Below are 16,189 nucleotides of genomic sequence, written 5' to 3' on the forward strand. Positions count from 1 at the left end.
ACAACATCATGCGGCAGAGAGTTCCATAGTCTCACTGCTCTTACAGTAAAGAATCCACATCTGTGATTATGATTAAACCTTCTTTCCTCCAGACGTAGAAGATGCCCCCTTGTCCCTGTCTCAGGCCTCAGAGTAAAAAGATCAGTAGAAAGGTCTTTGTACTGTCCCCTCATATACTTGTACATAGTAATAAGATCACCTCTAAGCCTTCTTTTTTCCACAGTAAATAACCCCAAGTGTAATAACCTGCCTTGGTATTGCAGACCCCCAGTCCTCTAATAACCTTGGTCGCTCTTCTCTGCACCCTCTCTAGTTCAGCTATGTCTTTCTTATACACCGGAGACCAAAACTGTACACAGTATTCTAAGTGTGGTCGCACTAATGACTTGTATAGAGGTAAAATTATGTTCTCCTCATGAGCATCTATGCCTCTTTTAATGCATCCCATTATTTTATTTGCCTTTGCAGCAGCTGCCTGACACTGGCCACTAAACGTGAGCTTGTTGTCCACCAATACACCCAGGTCTTTTTCAGTTACAGTTTTGCCCAGTGTTTTACAATTAAGCATATAATTATACATTTTATTTCCTCTGCCCAAGTGCATTGCCTTAAATTTATCCTCATTTAATCTCATTTGCCATTTATCAGCCCAAGCTTCTAGTTTACATAGATCCTCTTGTAATATAAAATTGTCCTCCTCTGTATTGATTACCCTGCAGAGTTTAGTGTCATCTGCAAATATTGAAATATTACTCTGTATGCCCCCTACAAGGTCATTAATAAATATGTTAAAAAGAAGGGGGCCCAATACTGACCCCTGTGGTACCCCACTGTTAACTGAGACCCAGTCTGAGTGTTTTCCATTAATAACCACCCTTTGTTTCCTATCACTGAGCCAATTCTTAACCCACATACATATATTTTCCCCTATCCCCATTGTTCTCATTTTATGTATCAACCTTTTGTGTGGAACCGTATCAAAAGCTTTTGAAAAGTCCATATACACAACATCCACTGCATTTCCTTGGTCCAGTCCAGAACTTGCCTCCTCATAAAAACTGATCAGATTAGTTTGACAGGAACGGTCCCTCGTAAACCCATGTTGATATTGGGTCATGAGGTTATTCTTCTTCAGATACTCTAGTATAGCATCTCTTAGGAAACCCTCCAGGATTTTAACCACAGTAGAGGTTAAGCTTACTGGCCTATAATTTCCAAGTTCAGTTTTTGTCCCCTTTTTGAATATTGGCACCACATTTGCTATATGCCAGTCGTGTGGTACCGACCCTGTTATTATGGAATCTTTAAAGATTAAGAATAATGATCTATCTATGACGTTACTTAATTCCTGCAGTACTCACGGGTGTATCCCATCCGGACCCGGGGATTTGTCAACTTTAGTGATTTTTAGACGCCGCCGTACTTCCTGCTGGGTTAAGCAAGTGACATTTACTGGAGAATTTTTGTTATCACTAATCATGTTTTCTGTCATGCGATTTTCTTGTGTAAATACGGTTGAAAAAAAATCATTTAGCATATTGGCTTTTTCCTCATCCTCATCCACCATTTCACACAGACTATTTTTAAGGGGGCCAACACTATCATTTTTTAGTATTTTACTATTTATGTAGTTAAAGAATATTTTGGGGTTATTTTTACTTTCTCTGGCAATGATTCTCTCTGCCTCAATCTTTGCTGCCTTGATTTGTTTTTTACATAATTTATTTAATTTTCTATATTTATTTAATGCCTCATCACTACCTACTTGCTTTAGTTCTCTAAATGCTTTCTTTTTGTCACTTATTGCGCCCCTTACAGCTCTATTTAGCCATAGTGGTTTCCTCCTATTTCTAGCATGTTTATTCCCAAAGGGTATATATTGTGCACAGGTCCTATTCAGGATGTTAATAAATGTCTCCCATTTGCTTTGTGTAGCTTTATGTCTCAGGATATCGTCCCAGTTTATTGCACTAAGATCATCTCTCAACCGTTGGAAATTTGCCTTCCTGAAGTTTAGTGTCCTTGTAACCCCTCTACTACACATCTTATTAAAGGTTACATGAAAACGTATTATTTTGTGATCACTATTACCCAAGTGACCCCCAACTCGTATATTTGATATGCGGTCTGGCCTGTTGGTTAATATTAGGTCTAGCAGTGCCCCCCTTCTTGTTGGGTCCTGAACCAGTTGTGAAAGGTAATTGTTTCTCATCGTTGTCAAAAACCTATTACCTTTGCGAGAACTACATGTTTCTGTCCCCCAATGTATTTCAGGGTAGTTGAAGTCTCCCATAATAATGACATCTCCTTGAGTCGCTGCTTCATCTATTTGCTTTACGAGGATATTCTCCACTACTTCCATTATTTTTGGAGACTTATAACAAACCCCTATCAGTAATTTATTATTTTTTCTCCCTCCCCTTATCTCCACCCACAGGGACTCTACATTTTCATTAGATTCACATATATCCTCCCTCAAGAGGGGTTTTAAGGATGATTTTATATACAAACACCCCCCCTCGCTTGTACGGTCATTTCTGAACAGACTATAGCCCTGTAAATTAACTGCCCAATCATGGCTCTCGTCCAGCCACGTCTCAGATATCCCTACCATGTCATAATTATTTTTCAACAAAATTAATTCTAATTCCTCCATTTTGTTGGTGAGGCTTCTGGCATTAGTGTACATGCATTTTATGTATCTCTCTGTACCTCTATTCCTTCTTACTTTATTGACTGTTCTAACCCCACCCCCAATTTCTTTATTTATGCCCAGGTCACTATCTGCACTATCTTCCCCACCTATAAAATAAATACCCCCCCCCAATCCCTAGTTTAAACACTCCTCCAATCTTCTAGCCATTTTCTCCCCCAGCACAGCTGCACCCTCCCCATTGAGGTGCAGCCGGTCCCTAGCGTAGAGTCTGTAGCCAACTGAGAAGTCGGCCCAGTTCTCCAGGAACCCAAATCCCTCCTTCCTACACCAGTTCTTGAGCCACTTATTTATCTCCCTAATCTCCTGTTGCCTCTCTGGCGTGGCACGTGGTACCGGTAGTATTTCAGAGAATACCACCTTGGAGGTCCTTGCTTTCAGCTTGCAGCCTAATTCCCTGAAATCATCTTTAAGGACCTTCCACCTACCTCTAACTTTGTCATTTGTGCCAATGTGCACCATGACCGCTGGGTCCTCACCAGCCCCTCCCAGTAATCTGTCAACCCGATCAGCGATGTGCCGGACTCGAGCGCCAGGTAGGCAGCACACTGTTCGACGATCCCTGTCTTTGTGACAGATTGCCCTATCTGTTCCCCTAATAATTGAATCCCCCACTACCAGCACCTGCCTGGCCTGCCCTGCTCTCCTATTTCCCTCTTTACTGGAGCTGACACTCCTCCAGCTTTCAGGGGACATGCCTTGCTGCAGCAGTGCTACCCCTGTACCGTCACTCCCCTCATCTGCCAACTTTGCAAACTTATTGGGGTGTGCCAGATCAGGACTAGCCTCCCTGGCACTCTTCCCTCTACTCCCCCTTCTAACTGTCACGGAACTAGCGGCCTCACTGTCCTGCAGCTCCCGACTACCACCCTCCCCCACATCTACCCCAGTGAGCTGCTGCTCAGTGAGCAGCAGACTCCTTTCCATATTGTCAATGGATCTCAGTGTTGCCAGCTGCTCATTTAGATCCAGTACCTGGGCTTCCAAACGCACAACGTGCACACATCTCGCGCAGCAGTATGCAACCCCGACCGGCTGTTCAAGGAATGCATACATGTGGCAAGATGTACACTGGATAGCATTGTCAATAATGGAGCTCATTTTCTAATGGGGATTGCAATAGACAGAATGTTAAGTAAAAAGAAAAGTAAAGAATTAATAAAATACAGACAGCAATTCAGTCCAAAGTCCTCCCTTCCAAACTCCCTGAATCACAAGTCACTGAAAAACAAGTCACACACTTACTTTCGTTCGCACTTACACTCCGGTCACACTCGCAAACTAAGAGATTTAAAGAGCCCCCCCCTTTTCCAGCAATGCACCCTACAGCTCAATGCATTCTCCTGTTATCATAACTTTCACCACTAAAGAGGAATATATAACCAGGGTCAGAATCAGCCCATATTCTAAGAGAATATTAAAGATGAACTATCATCTCCTAGAAAACTTCATAAAGTAATAAGAGATCAAAATATAAAACCATATGAAAAAAAATGTCTTCTTGAATAATAAAGGGACTGGAATCAGCTGGATTAATTAATAATTTTGACAGCTTTGCGAGACTTCCAGCTTCTGGGGTGGAGATAACACTGAGGGGTTAGACCATGAGTGTGCAAGCATGTAAACTCAGAAGAAATCTGTGCAGTCAATCTGCAATGTCAGATGGATTTCTGTGTACTATGGAACAACAGCGGAAGAAGCCCTTATTTACATGTTCATTATTTTTTTTATAGTCTTAAAAAACAACTGATTTTTATCAGTGTGTTACATCCATTTTTCAACTGTTTCTGTCCTATGTCTCCGTTTTTACCATTCAAGCGTTGTAATATTTTTTGCATGTCAAAAAACTATCAAACATGATAAACAGTAGTGCACAAAAATTTTACGGTGGAATTCAGAGTTGTACGGAGTGGGCTAAGAATCTGATCTCCTACTATAATGGCCAGGATCAGACATAACTTCGTATCGGGTCTCACTCTTTAGATGCTTCAGTCAATATTAGTTAGGGTCTCCCTCTTTCATCCCACTAAACCCCCAGCAAAGCGATCGTGGGGTGATGATGGTTTATCATCCAGGGATCTTATAAAGTCCCAATGTTTGTCATCTTTGTACTTTTACAGCTGAAAAGAGTGACACTACACTACAGTGCCTAGTAGCACTAAATGAAAGTTACAATTAAAAAAACATGCAAATTGTCCATTCAGAGAGGAACACAAACAATAAACAAATTTAGAATTCCCATGTATGTAACAGTCTGAACTATTAAAATATCACATTATCCAACTACGTAAACACCCCAAAAAAACTATTAAGAGAAGAATGCTTGAGTTGTTTTTAGTCACTTTGTTTCCCCAAATATCTGGAATAAAAAATCAATAAAATCTCATATAGAGGCTTGGACACGCCCATATGGGAAAGCACTGGGGGTCCTTCTCTCTTACATGAGCAATTCTTGGTAGAGTACACTTGATGCACTATATACAGACAGGTAAAGGAGCCTGTGAGCTGGCATAGTGTGGGCATGGATCCCTGGCTCCTAGTCCGAGGTAAGGGCATGAACAGAAACAATCTGTAATAAGGGCAAGGTGGCAGGCTAATACTGAAAGAAAATTATAAAATGGTTATTCCTACTAAATCCATAGTGCAGGGTATTGTTATGATCTGCTACAAAAACTAAGGAAAGGTAGGAAAACTGTCCCTACAATAGGTCTAAGCTGATTCCCTACGATGCAGCGGGCAACCTGTTCCTTGTGAACAGACCCGCCTTCGTCCTCAGCTAGTTTGAACGCAGACCTATAGATATAAGGGAGGGGTCCCTAAAAATATAAGGACTGGGACAAAATTGGACACCTCCTAGCAGAAGTTGTAGCGGAGCAAAAAGACAGACAAAAATACTTAGAGGTCCAAGGACCAAGCAAACTATAGAGATAGGTACAAAGCACCTGGCTAGATTAAGAGTCAAAGTAACACTGAAGTCCAGCAAAGCCAGAAGGGCGGAGCTGGAATAAATAGGCAGCAGGTCACCTGACCACAAAATAGAAAAAAGCTAACAGGAGGGTTCTAACAGGTATAACTTGCAGATCACTGGAAGTCCTGCAGTTAATCCTGGGGGGCTGCTGGCTATTTTCCTGTTTTCCATTGCCAGTTATAGTTATTCTAGACCTGGTCAACACATGTTTGTCTGACTCAGCCTTGCTAGTATTTTTCTGTTGTTTGACCTTGGTCGTTTTCGAACCATCCACTTGTCTGCTCCCGTTCTATATCCCCTGGTTTTGAAGCAACTTCCCGACTGCCTTCTGAGTCTGACAACCATGCTCTACCAGCCAGGCTATGCATATTTTCCCACTCCATTCTCCATATACTTGGATATCATATGATGCATGGAAATGCAGCCAATCTTTAATTCAAATGTATGGAATGTGTTGGCCAAGAGTTTGCTAACGGCAGGTAGATATTATTTGCATGTAGATATAGGTAGGGTCCCAGTTTCAATTTTACTGCTGGGCCTATGGCACCAGAATATCAGGGCTTGTACATATGACTGTATTTTCAGGCCAAGTGCTATCCGTGAAAAAACTGGACCTCACTCAGACCAATGTTATTCAATAGAGGTGTGCAGATGAACGATTTTCTTCACTAAGTGAATCTGCATGTGAAGAAATTCCCAGCATGCACTAATTTCTTCCAAAAATTGGATGAGACTCATCCACTGAAGTCTGTGGGTGCATAAAAAAAATATCGCATGTCATACGGAGCCACAGGACAGCACCCGATTTTTACAGATATAGTGTAATTCTGTAACAAAGGAAACTGTAAATGGTCTTGTAAATGATTAATAACTGCTGCTTTTAGAAAAAAATGGATGGCATACGAGCTGCACATGTATGATAAATGAGAAAGAAATCATCCCACTTTTTTGAATGAAACTTTGACCGATTTTTTTTTTTTATACGCTCATGTGAACCTACCCTTACACTGGTTGGATCTCATAAAAATGGTACCAGTAAAAACTACAGCTTGTCAAACAAAAAACAAGCTCCTATACAATTCCATCAAATTTGTATCAACTGTAACTAAACTTACCCACTCCTAATTAGCAGCTTTCTGTCACTATACGTTGTACACAGAAAGCTGCCTATCAGTGGTGTGGCGGGGTTACTCAACATTCCAAGCTCTGCTAGATCTGCAGCAGAGAAAATTGTGATTCTATCACTACTGCACCCAGTACACTAAGTGATACATCCCTGGAATCAGGATCTCTGTCCCTACCTCATTCTGCAATCAGATTACTTACCAAAAACCTGCAGACAGATTCCCTTTATTGGAAGGAGTGTCTGATCCCAATGATCTGATATTGATGACCAGTGGATAACAATCGCCTTCACATTCCGTGCCCAGGGGGAAAGGAGGCTACCGGGATCACCAGGCACGCATTGCTTTTAACTATATCCGCCTTTCTCAATGAGGGATGGAATTATTACTGTGGGTGGTGCTGTTTACTTTATTTAGGGTTGAGTAAAAGTGATGAGACAAAAAATTCGGTGTTACATTCTGCAGAAACAAGATGTGAATGGATGAAGTTGTCATGGCTGTCGGGGCTGTACAGAGAAAAACAATTGAAATTAATGACTTTGATCACAGAGAAAAAACACCAGTAAGTTACTGGATTACTGGATAGATCTGTATATACTGTAATACACATTTACACTGTGTTCACAATTATTAGGCAATCTGTATTTTTGATGATTCATTTTATTATTGATCAACTCCAGAGCAGCCGGTCAATTCAAAAGGTTAACCCCTTAAGCCCCGCGGGTGGTTTGCACGTTAATGACCGGGCCAATTTTTACAATTCTGACCACTGTCACTTTATGAGGTAATTACTCTGGAACGCTTCAACGGATCCCCCTGATTCTGAGATTGTTTTTTCGTGACATATTCTACTTCATGATTGTGGAAAAATTTCTTCGATATCACTTGCATTTATTTGTGAAAAAAACGGAAATTTGGCGAAAATTTTGAAAATTTTGCGATTTTCAAAATTTGAATTTTTAAGCCCTGAAATCAGAGCGATATGTCACACAAAAGAGTTAATAAATAACATTTCCCACATGTCTACTTTACATCAGCACAATTTTGGAACCAAAATTTTTTTTTGTTAGGGAGCTATAAGGGTTAAAAGTTGACCAGCGATTTCTCATTTTTCCAACAAAATTTATAAAACCATTTTTTTAGGGACCACATCACATTTGAAGTCACTTTGAGAGGTCTTTATGACAGAAAATACCCAAAAGTGACACCATTCTAAAAACTGCATCCCTAAAGGTGCTCAAAACCACATTCAAGAACTTTATTAACCCTTCAGGTGCTTCACAGGAATTTTTTGAATGTGGAAGAAAAAAATGAACATTTAACTTTTTTCACAAAAATGTTACTTTAGACCCAATTTTTTTTATTTTCACAGGGGTAACAAGAAAAAATGGATCCCAAAATTTGTTGTGCAATTTCCCCTGGGCACGCAGATACCCAATATTTGGGGAAGAAACACTGTTTGGGCGCACGGCAGGGCTCGGAAGGGAAGGAGCGCCATTTGACTTTTTGACTGTAAAATTTGCTTGAATAATTAGCGGACACCATGTTCTGTTTGGAGAGCCCCTGTGTGCCCAAACTTTGGAGCTCCCCCACAAGTGACCCCATTTTGGAAACTAGACCCCCCAAGGCACCTTTCTAGATGCATAGTGAGCACTTGGAACCCCCAGGTGCTTCACAAATTGATTCGTAAAAATGAAAAAGTGAAAAAAAAAACACTTTTTCATTTTTACGAATCAATTTGTGAAGCACCTAGGGGTTCCAAGTGCTCACTATGCATCTAGATAGGTGCCTTGGGGGGTCTAGTTTCCAAAATGGGGTCACTTGTGGGGGAGCTCCAATGTTTGGGCACACAGGGACTCTCTAAATGCAACATGGTATCTGCTAACAAATTGAATGGAAAATCGGCTCAAATTGTTAGCGGACACCACATTGCGTTTGGAGAGCCCCTCTGTGCCCAAACTTTGGAGCTCCCCCACAAGTGACCCCATTTTGGAAACTAGACCCCCCAAGGCACCTTTCTAGATGCATAGTGAGCACTTGGAACCCCCAGGTGCTTCACAAATTGATTCGTAAAAATGAAAAAGTGAAAAAAAAACCACTTTTTCATTTTTACGAATCAATTTGTGAAGCACCTAGGGGTTCCAAGTGCTCACTATGCATCTAGATAGGTGCCTTGGGGGGTCTAGTTTCCAAAATGGGGTCACTTGTGGGGGAGCTCCAATGTTTGGGCACACAGGGACTCTCTAAATGCAACATGGTATCCGCTAACAAATTGAATGGAAAATCGGCTCAAATTGTTAGCGGACACCACATTGCGTTTGGAGAGCCCCTCTGTGCCCAAACTTTGGAGTTCCCCCACAAGTGACCCCATTTTGGAAACTAGACCCCCCAAGGCACCTTTCTAGATGCATAGTGAGCACTTGGAACCCCCAGGTGCTTCACAAATTGATTCGTAAAAATGAAAAAGTGAAAAAAAAAACACTTTTTCATTTTTACGAATCAATTTGTGAAGCACCTAGGGGTTCCAAGTGCTCACTATGCATCTAGATAGGTGCCTTGGGGGGTCTAGTTTCCAAAATGGGGTCACTTGTGGGGGAGCTCCAATGTTTGGGCACACAGGGACTCTCTAAATGCAACATGGTATCCGCTAACAAATTGAATGGAAAATCGGCTCAAATTGTTAGCGGACACCACATTGCGTTTGGAGAGCCCCTCTGTGCCCAAACTTTGGAGTTCCCCCACAAGTGACCCCATTTTGGAAACTAGACCCCCCAAGGCACCTTTCTAGATGCATAGTGAGCACTTGGAACCCCCAGGTGCTTCACAAATTGATTCATAAAAATGAAAAAGTGTTTTTTTTTCACTTTTTCATTTTTACGAATCAATTTGTGAAGCACCTGGGGGTTCCAAGTGCTTACTATGCATCTAGATAGGTGCCTTGGGGGGTCTAGTTTCCAAAATGGGGTCACTTGTGGGGGAGCTCCAATATTTGGGCACACAGGGGCTCTCCAAACGCAACATGGCGTCCGCTAACAATTTGAGCCGATTTTCCATTCAATTTGTTAGCGGACACCATGTCGCGTTTGGAGAGCCCGTGATGTGCCTAAACAGTGGAGCTCCCCCACAAGTGTCCCCATTTTGGAAACTATACCCCTCAAGGATTTTATTAAGGTGTATAGTGAACATTTTGAACCCAGAGGTACGGCACAGAATTTGTTTACATTAGGTCATCATATTGAATAAGTTGTCATTATTCTTGAGCGCAAGTGCTCGCTACTTGAGTTTGCATCGGGTACTCAGGTATGCACCATGTACAGCGTGTGCTTGAGTGACATGCTCGAGTCCCTGCTCCGCATGTTTCACGGTTATTAGGCACCCAAAAAAAAACATGCAGGGATCGCTCGTGCATGGCAGGCAATCCCCGTAAAGTTTTTTGGCCGCGAAGCATATGGGGCAGAGACTCGAGCATGTCACTCAAATACCCACGATACTCAATGCATACCAGAGCACCCGATGCAAACTCAAGTAGCGAGCACTTGCTCTCAACACTAGTCACCATATCGTCATCTTTTTTTCTTACTTTTGAAAAAAATCCCAACCCCAGCCCTAGCCCTAGCACAACCCTAGCCCTAGCACAACCCTAGCCCCTGCACAACCCTAGCCCCAGCACAACCCTAGCCCCAGCACAACCCTAGCCCCAGCACAACCCTAGCCCCAAACCCAGCCCTAACCCTAGCCCAATCCTAACCCAAGAGTTTATTTTTGACGCCGTTCCTTGTGCGGTATAAGTGATTAGACGACTTTATTCTTCGGGTCGGTGTGATTACAGCAATGCCAGAATCATATGGGGTTTTTATGACTGACAGCTGTCACACACTAAAAGACGCATTTTTTGTAAAATCTAGTTTTTGCATCGCCATATTTTGAGAGCTATAATTTTTCCAGATTTTGGCAGACAGTCATGTGACAGCTCGTTTTTTGCGGGATGACTTGACGTTGTTATTGGTGCCATTTTCAGGCACGTGACATTTTTTGATCGCTTTCTACTCCGATTTTTGGGAGGCAGAATAAACAAAAACCAACAATTCAGGAATTGTTTTTTTTTTGTTTTTTTTATTCTGTTCCGCGTGTGGTAAAATTGATGAGGTAGCTTTATTCTTCGGGTCAGTACGTTTACAGCGGTACCACATTTGTATAATTTTTCTATGTTTTGGCGCTTATACACAATAAAAGCTAATTTATAGAAAAAATATTTTTTAGCATCGCTTTATTCTGAGAGCTGAAACTTTTTTATTTTTCGGCTGATGGAGCTGTATGGCGGCTTGTTTTTTGTGGGACGAGATGACATTTTCAGCGGTATCATTTTTATTTATATGCGTCTTTTTGATCGCGTGTTATTCCACTTTTGTTTGGCGGTATGGTGATAAAGCATTGTTTTTTGCTGCTTTTTTTTTTTTTTTTTTTTACCGTGTTCACTGAAGGGGTTAACTAGTGGGACAGTTTTATAGGTCAGGCTGTTCCGGACGCGGCGATACCAAATATGTGTACTTTTATTGTTTTTTTTTTATTTTTTTTATAATAATATTTATTGATGGGTACATTATATTTTTATTTTTGGTGTATTATTTTTTTTATTTTTTTATAATATTTTTGCACATTTTTTTTTTTTTTTTTTCCCACTTTCAGACAGTTTGTACACTTTATTACTTTGTCCCACTCTGGGACTTTCACTTTTTTTTTTCTGATCGCCTGCATGGCATAGGAATGGAGCACCATCCCTATGCCATGCAGGCTGTCAGAAGTGCACAGTGTTAAGATTGCTTGGAGATGCACTGCGCATGTCCAAGCAATCTTCCTGCTCTCTGGTGACCCGGATGTTGTCATGACGACATCGGGTCGTCATGGCAACACCCGGGAAGCCGCTGCAGTCTGCGCTGGAAGCCGGAAGAGGAGGTGAGTATCGCCGATCACCTCCCCTTGCCCCCGCAATGCTGCGATCGATTTCGATCGCAGCATAGCGGGGGTTAATGTGCTGGGAGCGGTGCAGGACCGCTCCCTGCACATAGTACCGGGTGTCAGCTGTGACAATCAGCTGACACCCGGCAGCGATCGCGCCCGCACAGCCTGTGTGCGTGCGCGATCGCCATGACGTACTAATACGGGTCTGGCTCTTAAGTCCCAGGGCACAGACGCGTATTAGTACGTCAAATGTTATTAAGGGGTTAATAAACCTGAGTATTTAAGAAAGTAAAAGTGAGGTTTTGTCTTTCTTAGGAGTATATCTCTGTATGCAGAATGATTGGGCAGCTATTAGTGTGAAGAATTATTATACAACTAAGTCAAAAATGTAAATTTTCCATCTCAATTGCTTATTTTCACCTATTAAAGTGAGAATAATAACCAAACTCAAAATGTACAAAATGACATGTCTGACATTTCAAAGAAATCTCAGTGACCAATATAGAGCTCTTGTTTTCAATACCAGTAATAAGACGTCATTCATGGAGACGGTCAGTTTCTTAATCTGTTGACAATCAACTTTTTGAATAGCATCAACCACAACCTCCCAGACACTGTTCACAGAGGAGTGCGGTTTTCCTTCATCATAGATCTCCCAATTAAGAATGACATAGGAGTTCTCAATAGGGTTTAACTCAGGAGAGGAAGGGGGTCATGTCATTACTCTTTCATCCTTAAGGCCTTTACTGATAGTCAAGCTGTGGAGGACTTTAATGCATTGTGATGGAGCATTGTCCTGCATAAAAATCATAGTTTTCTTGAAAGATGCAGACTTTTTTTCTGTACTACTGCTTGAAGAACGTATCTTCCAAAAACTGTCAGTACGTTTGAGAGATGATTTTGAGACCATCTTCAACCCAACTAGTTAATTTTTCATAACACTAGCCCATCGCAGTACCCCACCTCCACCTTGATGAGGTCGGAGTTGACATGGAGGTCTGTACCCGTTATTGTTCCAGTCAAGGGCACATCTATCTGTGCCCTTGACTATCTAGATGTGAGTCACTCACATCTCATCAGTCCATAAAACCTTTAAAAAAACTGTCTTTAGACATATCTTGGCCCATTTTTGATGTTTCAACTTATGTGTCTTGTTCAGTGGTCGGGTTTCAGCCTTCCTTGCCTAGGCCATGTCTCTGAGCAGTGAACACTTTGTACTTCTGGGCCTCCAGGGAGGTTCCAGTTCTGGAATATGACAGCTCTGGAGGATAGTGGGTTCCTGGTCGCTTCACATTTGATTCATCTCAAATCTTTGGCAGTTAATGTGCGTCTTTTTTTCTCAACATGTTTTTTGCGATCCTGTTGACTATTAACAACAAACTTCTGATGGTTCTGTGATCAAGCCCCAATATCTTAGCAATTTCAGAGTGATACATCTCTTTTTTGGACCATTTTTCTTGAGGAAAACAAGCTGCCCAATAATTCTGTACACCTTGATGAAGGCTGCTGACATCCTTAGGCCACATCCTGCCTCATTACACAAATACACATCACCTGATCTGCTTTATCCAGTAAGTATTAAAGTTTATACAGCTTAGGGTTTGAAAATATGCATAAAATGATAATAAGGTCAAAATACTCACTTGCCCAATAATTCTACACACAGTGCAGTTATGCCTCTGCTGATGACCAATCTGAAGAATAGGTCATCAATATTGAAAGAGTGGATAACTCTTTTAATATAAACACATTTAACTGCAATAAGCATTATTTGAAGCGTGCTGAGTTGTCTTTGCAAAGTACGCACAAATTGAAATGGTATGAAAGCAACATGAAAAAAAATGGATTTACACTTTGAAAATTCCATCAAACAGTGATTTTTCACCTCCATTCATGAATCCTTTTGTATCACTATTCCTGTTGTATTTTATGTAGCATATCTTTTTTGTTCATGTCAGCATTAGATCGACTGGAATGTCAGACAAAGGTAGCATAGTAGGATGCTTTGATAAATATTAGATGATATCATAGACACGGCACAGTTCAGTTTGTTGAAGAAATGCAGTATAAATGTGCTACGCCATGTATAATGTATAACTTGCACATATGAAAGCTCTGAAGCATACAATAGCAAAGCACAGTTCAATACATGTATTCAAAGCTGTACCTGAATAAAAAAAAAACAACAAGATTTAAATTGATTTACTCTATATATTTGTTAGTATAGAGTAAAATATCTAATATAATCTTTTAAAGTCTATTTATAAATTCACACAATCTGATTGACATAAATATTCAATGTTCATACAGAATGCCTAACTTTGTCGATAACACAATCTATATTTGCAGTGTAGTTAATGTAGCACAATAAAGGCTGTAGGTTACTGTGATTCACATTCAGGACTGGGCAAATGTTTTAAGCAAGTATTGAAAAATTCTGCAAAGTAAGACTGCTTTAAAAATATAAATCTTAATAGTTTATCAATTAACAAAATGCAAAATGAATGAACAAAAGAGAAATTTAAGTCAAATCGACATTTGGTAAAACTGTACTTTGCTTTCAAAACAGCATCAATTCTTCTAGTTACACTTGCACACAGTTTTTGAAGCAACTAGGCAGGGAGGTTGTTCCAAACATCTTGAAGAACTAACCACAGTCATTTTGGGGATGTGCTTGCACAAATCCTTCTGTCTCTTCATGTAATCTCAGAGAGACGCAATAATGTTGATGATATTGAATGATGGATGAGTGTCAGCCTGCATTTCTTAGCATTGAGGACATAATTAATCATGACCAAATCCTTAACTCAATTTGTTGAAATGAAGCCCTAAATTTGCAAGGAACTTTCACCATGCTTCAATCATTACTGTACCGCTACCCAGCCTTTCATGTAACAAACGTCTTTCTTTTACAACCAAATAGAACGCATTTTGACTTATTAGTCCAGAAGCAGCTGCAGCCATTTTTTTTGCACCTTTGTTGCTATATTTATGTGCATAGTTGACTCACTGGCCTCGTTTCCATTTTGAATGTATGTTTATTTGGCCAAAATTATTAAATGAAGATTACTTCTAGCCAGACTTCTCTGAAAATAGATGGGTGTAGCTGGATCCCACTGTTTGCTGTCAGTTCTGAGCTGATGACACTGCTGGACATCTTCTGGTTTCAAAAGGAAGCTGGTTTTCATTTGCCGCAAAAAGCTTCCTTGGTCCACCATTGCATTTAACGTCCACAACACTGCCCATTTCAGTGTTTCAACAGAACTTGAATAGCTTGAAACCCCAGTCTGCTTTGAAATCTTTCCTTAGGACATATCTTGCTGATGCAGTATAACTACCTAATGTATTGCTGCTGTGCTCAGTCTTGCCTTTGTGTAAGATCTGTGACATAAAAACAGTCTTCTAGAACCTCACCTTTGTAGCAGTTTCCTCAACCAGTTTTAAGCCTCATACATCACTTTTTATGTTTCAGTTAATGACAGTGTTTCAACCTAATATGAATGTGATTAACATTGTCATCTGTTTGGTATAATTGCTTAATCATACACCTGACAATAATCCTACAAAATCCCTGAGTTTGTGCAAGTGTACTTAGAAAAATTGAAGCTGTTTTGAAAGAAATGGTTGACACACAAAATAGTTTTATTTTAGATTTCTCGTTTATTTATTCTCTTTGCATTTTGTTAATTGAACAAATAAACTATTAACACTTTAATTTTTTAAAGCATTCTTATTTAGCAACATATTTCCACACCTGTCTAAAGCTTTTGCACAGTACTATATATTCTGCAGAAAACATCTACAGGGCTACTGTACACTAAGCCAAGAATAACACTTAAATTCAGCTGTGCGTCACGCCGCAATGATGATGTTGTGCCAGCCCTGCTAATCAAAAGCTGAGCAGGGGATACTGGAAGGTAAGAGCCACTCGACCAGTGGCCACAGACTGTTGACCTTGGCCGATGGACCAAAATCCTGCAAATCGATCCGAACTCTAGTAATTTGACGTTGAGTTTTTTTAGGTGTTTTTTTAGCAGGTCTGCTCCAAAAAAACATAAAAAAAATTGTAAAAAAAAAAACCCTCTTCCTATTTATTTCTATTATAAAATCACATTCCTGGTCATATGTTCTGAATTTTGAGCATCTTATTTCGCTTCAGGTTTTGAAAAGTGGGAAAAAGAAAGTGCATGCCACTTCATTAAAGCGGCTCCTGATGAAATTCACTGCAAACTAAGCACTGTCTACTCAAAACACTGCAAAAAAAAACTGCTTCTGAAATAAAACTCATCCAAAAACCTTTAAAAACGTCTTAAGTGTATGTGCACACAACATATTTTTCAGCACAACATCTTTCAGGAGGATTCTGCCTGAAAATCCATACTAAAAAATTAGCATAACGCACAGCAATGTAGGAACGACATTGCT

The 16,189-nt window shown here is 40.5% G+C and overlaps 1 protein-coding gene across 1 annotated transcript in view; it reads right to left on the reverse strand.

Annotated features, from left to right (window-relative positions):
• Positions 1 to 16,189, reverse strand: part of CAMK1D (calcium/calmodulin dependent protein kinase ID) — a 356,546-nt gene that overhangs the window by 286,872 nt on the left and 53,485 nt on the right. The window lies entirely within an intron of this gene.

The sequence above is a fragment of the Phyllobates terribilis genome, unplaced genomic scaffold (genome assembly GCF_046119375.1).
Source record: "Phyllobates terribilis strain yellow unplaced genomic scaffold, ASM4611937v1 Scaffold_11__3_contigs__length_659146591, whole genome shotgun sequence".
NCBI classification, from domain to species: domain Eukaryota; kingdom Metazoa; phylum Chordata; class Amphibia; order Anura; family Dendrobatidae; genus Phyllobates; species Phyllobates terribilis.